We start from the raw sequence: 7,287 nt of genomic DNA, 5'->3' as shown, positions 1-7,287 counted from the left end.
AAAAGATTAGATCAAAACGGCGTTCATCAACCCCTTTGGAGCATACGCATACACTACAATGTCATTCGGGTTGAAGAACGTAGGAGCCACCTATCAACGGGCCATCCAACTATGCCTTGCAGACCAGCTACATCACAACGTTGAAGCTTACATGGATGACATGGTCATCAAGACCAGATCCCACAACGAGTTCATCACTGATCTCGAGGAAACATTCAACAGTTTGCGGAACTTTCGATGGAAACTTAACCCGATAAAGTGCGTCTTTGGCGTGCCACAAGGAAAACTACTCGGGTTCATTGTTAGTCACCAAGGAATTGAAGCAAACCCGGAGAACATCACCGTCATCATAGCCATGGATGCTCCACACACTATCAAGGACGTCCAGAAGCTCACACGCTGCCATGCAGCCTTGAACAGATTCATCTCCCGACTTGGAGAATGGTGACTACCCTTCTTCCAATTGCTCAAACGCCACGACAAATTCTAGTGAACCGAGAAGGCCAAGCAGGCATTGCATGATCTAAAGCACCATTTGCAGTCGCCCCTATCCTGACGGCTCCCCCACCAGGCGAGAACGTGCCACTCTACATCACCGCAACTACTCACGTCGTCAGTACGGCAATCGTGGTGGAACGCCAGGAGGAAGGCCACGCCTTTGGGGTGCAGCGACCAGTCTACTTCATTAGCAAAGTTCTTTCTGAATCCAAGTTTTGTTACACGACAATTCAGAAACTAATTTACAGTCATAACCTACAGGAAACTTCGCCATTATTTCGACGCATACAATATCTTGGTGGTCTCCGACTTCCCATTAGCGGATATCCTCCACAATCGGGACGCCATCGGGGGCATCTCCAAGTGGGCAGTGGAGCTGGGAGCCCTCACCCTCGACTTCAGGCCCCGGACGGCCATCAAGTCACAAGCACTAGTCAATGTCATGGCAGAGTGGCGAGAAAACCTAGTGGAAGCCCTAGCCAACCAGCTAGAGCATTGGGTCATGTACTTTGATGGTTAACTCTAGCTCGGGGGCGGTGGCGTGGGAGTACTTTTCATCAGTCCAAGAGGAGAACAACTCAAGTACGTGTTCCAAATACTATTCAATGTCTCTAACAACGAAGCCAAGTACGAGGCATTATTGCATGGGCTACGCGTGGCAGTCTCTCTAGGCATCAAGCGACTACTCATATACGGTGACTCCTTACTGGTGGTTCAACAAGTCAACAAGGAATGGGACGTCAACAAGGACACCATGGATGCGTACGTCATAGAGATACGCAAGCTCAAGAATGAGTTCTCGAGGTTGGAAATCCACCATTTGACTCGCGACAACAATGTGTGCGCGGATCTACTCTCCAAACTGGGTTCTGATCGAGCTACCGTACCACCGGGAGTTTTCGTTCACAAGTTGCATCACCCTTCCATCAAGGCACCAGACTCAAGTTCCACCGCTCAGGGTCCAAAGGAACCCGACCGAGAGGTCTTGATGATCGAGGTCGACTGGAGGGTGGCCTTCATCGACTACATCTAGGAGCACAAATTACCCCCAGGCATCGACCCAAAAAGCGCCAAAGCTACTCGCATCTTAAGCCGCAGTAAAAGGTACATTCTAGTCGGGGGCAACCTGTACAAGCGTGGATCATCATCAGGCATACTCATAAAGTGTGTCGGCATGGAGGAGGGCAAAGAGATACTCCAAGAGATTCATGAAGGCGTGTGTGGGAACCACGCGGCTTCTCCCACACTAGTCGGCAAGGCTTTAGATCTGGCTTCTACTGGCCGACTGGTTTGGCAGATGCCGAAGCACTCGTTCGCCAATGTACCAACTGCTAGTTCTTTAGCAAACAGCCCCACGTCCTGGCTCATAACCTCATCACCAATACCACACTCATGGCCGTTTGCATGCTGGGACCTAAACATGATAGGGCACTTAACAACTGTGCCAGGAGGTTTCACACACGTGTTGGTGGCTATCGACAAGTTTACCAATTAGATCGAGTACAAGCCTATCGCAACGCTCTCTGCAGATCGAGTGGTTACCTTCATCTGCGATATCCTACACCATTTTGGCTTCCCAAACACCATCATTACAGATCTGGGATCCAATTTCCACTCACATCAGTTCTAGGATTTCTATGAATGCAGTTCCACTGAAGTCAAATACGTTTCAGTGGCTCACCCACGGGCCAACGACCAGGTTGAGTGCGCCAACGGCTTGATTCTTGATGGATTGAAGAAAAGATTCTATGACGAGAACAACATAAAGGGTGGCAAGTGGATCGATGAGATCTCAGCAGTAGTCTGGGGGCTTCGCACACAACCAAGCAAAGCCACAGGACAATCACCTTTCTTTCTCGTATATGGGTCTAAAGCTATATTACCAGCTGACGTGATGTGGAAGTCTCCTCGACTAGAAATGTTTGAAGAAGGCGAGACTGGCACCGCAAGACATCTCGAGCTCGACTCAGCTGAGGAAATCAGATGCAACATCTTGTTCCAGTCGGCCCGCTACTTACAAGGAGTCTGTCATTACTACGACCGGAACGTCCAATGATGCTCTTTCAATGTTGGAGATATGGTTCTTCGACGAATCCAGAATGACATCGGGTTACACAAGCTTAACTCGCGAGGAAAGGGCCTTTCGTTGTCCACAAGGTTACAGACCCTGTATCATATCGCTTACAGTACCCTGATGGCCAGAAGGTTCCTAATTCCTGGAATATCGAGCATCTATGCCGTTTTCATCCTTGATCAACCAGGACATTCTCTATTGGTGCATGGAGATTAAAACTTCCAGTACAACTCCATTTCAACGGTTTACGACTGGTCTTACACGCAAGTTTGCTGAAGGGGCCTTGTTCCCATACTTCCAGTAACAGATTACTAGTTTCCGACTAGTTTCCTATGTTACTGAAGGAGCCTCGCGCTCATACTTCCATTATAACTCCGTTTTACCGGTTTACGACTGGTCTTACACGCAAGTTTGCTGAAGGAGCCTCGCTCTCATACTTCCAGTAACATATTACTAGTTTCCGACTAGTATCCTATGTTACTGAAGGGGTCTCGCGCTCATACTTCCAGTATAACTCCATTTTGCCGGTTTACGACTGGTCTTACGCGCAAGTTTGCTGAAGGGGCCTCGCTCCCATATCTCCAGTAACAGACTACTAGTTTCCGACTAGTACACTATATTACTGAAGGGTCCTCGGTCCCATGGCAAGGGGCTTACTAGTTTACGACCAGTTCTACACCTGTTTGACTACTTTGACTACTCGTCTCACCTACAACTCTAGTTAGGATCGACTTCGACTAAATGGCTTCATCGATGCTTGGGCTTGGGGGCTGGCGCCACCGACTGCTAGGTATATTCTATGCTATTCATCTGGCTCCTTGGCTCAGGGCTTGACGTGATAAGGCACTCAGTGTGCTTCCAGGGACATCTCTCTTGCTTTAACGCTGGACAATGTAAAACTACTCGAAAATATCTGATTCAAGAGGCTTTTTAAGATTTATCTTGGGTAGATGATTATTTCAGGGATTTCAATTATTTCAGGGATTTTATTCTGAAATAAGGGGTTTTTCAGATTATCCCAGAGGCCTTATTTAGTCATTGATTCAATGAATAAAGACTGATTTGAGAGGTAATTTTGGAGGGTTTGTTGGAGAAGTTATTTGTTTAACCATTTTTTAGGTAATTTATCCCGAAACAAGAGGTTTTCAAAAGTACTGAACCGATTTGCCAATATTCACCATCAAATCTTTACCGTCATATATTGCATGCCACGATTCTTTGGATCCTTTATTCCAAACCTTGGGGATTTGGATTCAAGACTCGGGGGCTGCGGGACACGTGTCATTGGCGACTTATTTTTCAAATCTGTTGGAAGATAAGGATAGAAGACTCAAGATTAATTGATCGTCAGCCTGATTCTACGAGTCAACCTAAGACTCAGGTGCTACTCCATATGGAGTGCGAGTTTAATCGCACCCCATATAAAAAAAACTTAACAACTACTCAGGGCATGAGCACCTCATAGTCTCGATGCAGCCAAGGAAATACTCGGAAGACACCGGAAGATGGACTTCGGGAGGGCTTGAAGATGCCTTCAGAAGTACTCGGAAGCCTGCAGTACTCAACTACGAAGAGCTTGGGGCTTGTCAGACCCGGGCACACGGGACTGTGCACGTGGCGTACTTTTCTAAGGATACGGGATGGGACATGGCCCATACCCTACATCTGTTGTAACTACTTGTAGTGTAGTAGGACTACTCATGCAGTAGTAAAACTAGTCGGATACAGTAGGGAACTATCAGAAAAGTACTCAGGTAGGACTGTAGGGACTGTACCCGACTAGTACTTCTATGTAAACCTGTCCCCCCAGACTATACAGGGGCGGACTGGGACCCCCTCCAAACAGGGAATCACCCCGGAGATCACCCGGTCACCACCTAAGAAAATACAAACCACATAGGATGTAGGGTATTACACTCTCGGCGGTCCGAATCTGTCTAAACCTCGGGTGTATCCCTCGGTGGGCGTGGTGGTAAAACACCGACAATACCAGTCGTAAACCAGTAAAACAGAGTTATACGGAAAGTATTGATCTCCAGGTGTCGACAGAAGATGTCTTGCTTGATTAAGGATGAATACGGCGCGGATGCTCGATATTCCAGGAATTAGGAACCTCCTGGCCATCAGGGCACTGTAAGCGATACGACCCAGGTCCTGTTGAAGCGTCCCCCCATCAGGGAAGACTTAAAAGTGTTGCTTTATCAGTCCCAGGAGGCTGATAACACTTTTATTACATCAGATGGTACATCACCGTACTACTCTACGCGGTAATGGGCAGTGAAGCGCCACTATCGCGAGGATTACAACCAGAACCCACACAACTACACTAGCTACGAACAAAGGATCATCAGAGTCTTGCGCCATGCGGAATCCAACGGTGGCCTCAACCACAGGCAAGACTGGGTGCAGGACGAAACCCTACTCGTTGTCTTCGGGAACGTAGTCTGGGTCTTCCACTGTAAAAGTAAGAAGGGGTGAGTACAAACGTACTCAGCAAGTCCAATCACACCCACGGAGAGGGGTATAATAGAATTTAATGCACAGGATAATTCAAGGATAAGGTTACGGTTCATTTGCGGAAAACACAGTTATATGCAGGGGTTCGTTTTAAAAGCACTTTTCAAAACAGGTTTTTCTTATACCAAGGAGCACGCAGTATTGATCCACACAGGATCCAGGTTTTAAACTGCTACCGGACTCCCCGTCCGCCGTAGCACACGGCACAACTGCCGGACACTTTCCAAATAACTCACACCAGCCCAATCATTCCCAAGAGAAACACTAGTTATGTGACCACACCATAACTTGCCCAATACCGTGGGCACGGCTATTCGAATAGATCTTCAACTCTGCAGAGGTGTGCAACTTTACCCACAGGTGGGGTACCACAGCACGAACACCTTAGCGCCGGTGCAGATCCCAGCAAAGCCATTACCCACCTTAGCTAGACCCGACTAGCCACCACGGGATCCATCAAGGGGTCATTCGACCTATCACCGAGGTTTAACCGGGGCATAAGTCACACAGAGCTTATCCCGTCTCCTTGATCACCCGTTGCTCTCAGCTCTCCTGATGGCTATCAGGCTAACTAGTGGGATTTATGCTAAGCCGTTGCCCATACAACGGTCAAGTGGTTTGCACGACAGGAAGCTAGGTGAGATGTCACATCAACTCGGTCCTTAGGGGTGACAGGACGGATATCTCCCTTCCTCGCTCAACCATACAGGTATGAGCACACCAACGGCAATTCACACAGAAATGCCATCCATCCCGTCTAACTCGTCTTTCAAAACCACATTGTATCCCTTCCCACACACACACCTTTTCTTTATAAAAATCAGGTGGTCAAGGTAGGGTTATCTCAAACAAGGGTGGCTATCCTACCATGTTTTCATCACACAAAACCATGCAATTTTATAAAATAGGCCACTGGGTTGTGTTTATAAAAACTAGGACAGAAACATGCATCAAAGGGCGGAATTGAACTTGCCATCGTCAAACCCTTGCGGGAAGTCCTGATCGAAGCACTGTCCTTCGGGTTCGGGGTCGCAGAACTGGTCCTCAGTTGCTTGGTCGCGGTCGGGAACCTCGTCGTTCACTCCGTGTCCTACGACGCAAACAAACAGACACACAATCAAGCGAAAGAACTAAAAGCTTTTATCGTTGGGCTTGAATCGGAAATAATTTAGTTACGGAGGTCGGGGCAATATCTCTGGATGGTTTCTTAATGGCATGGCTAAAACTATACTAGAAAGGGCGTGGTAAAGTTTCGGGTCAATCGGAGGTCGTTTCACACATAAAATGACGCGCTAAAGCGGGTTTTAGGGCTTAAACGGGGGTCCAGGGGCCTATTCACAATTATCTAAGGAGGGTAGGGGCTTATTTGCGAATACTAGAAATATTCAGGGCATACTAACGGGTGTCGAGTGTAATTAGGTTTACGTGGTGAGGGGGGCTTGGTTTGAAATATTAAAAAGAGCGGGTTCCTTTTGTAAAAAGGGGTGGATATGTGTGTTAGAGTGAGGGGGGGGGCTTCTTTGGAAAAACAGGAAAGGGGGAGGGGCTTTTGGGCAACAACCCCCTTTCTTACTCCTCTTGCCAGAGGAAAACAGAGGGGGGGAGGGAGCTCGGCGCCGGCCCCAATCCGGCGGCCTAGGGCTCGGGGCGGCTCGGGAGAGAGGGGAAAAGAGAGAGGGGGTCACGGGAAACTAGTTCCCGGCCTCACCTCGGCTTGGGACGCGGTGAGGGAGCGGGTCCACGGGGAGGGGCGGCGGCGGTGCGGGAGCACGGCGGGGGCGGTGCTAGGGCGGTGGAGGCGAGGGGCTAGGCGTCGTAGCAGGTTGTGGGGGGTGCCGGGGTACCCCTCGGCCCCTTTTATAGGTGGCCGGGGCATCGGGGCGGCGAGCTCGGCCGGCGGCGGTCGCGGGCGGACATTAATGGAGTTTGGCTGCCCGCGGCCGTCGTGACGCGGCTTGGTGGCGGGGCGCAGGCGCCGAGGCACGTGGGGGGGTGCTGTGCCGGCACAGCGGCGCGCGCGCGGCGGAGCGGGCAGCGACGGGCGGCGCGGCACGCGCGGCACAGCGCGCGCGGGGCGTGGCGTGGCGCAGCGGGCGGCGCGGCACGCGCGGCACAGCGCGCGCGGGGGAGTGGCGTGGCGCAGCGGGTGGCGCGGCGAAGCGCGGGCCCAAGCGGGGCGCGCGCGCAGGCACGGTGCG

The sequence above is a fragment of the Panicum hallii genome, chromosome 3 (genome assembly GCF_002211085.1).
Source record: "Panicum hallii strain FIL2 chromosome 3, PHallii_v3.1, whole genome shotgun sequence".
In the NCBI taxonomy this organism is placed as follows: Eukaryota; Viridiplantae; Streptophyta; class Magnoliopsida; order Poales; family Poaceae; genus Panicum; species Panicum hallii.
This window is presented reverse-complemented; position numbering follows the sequence as displayed.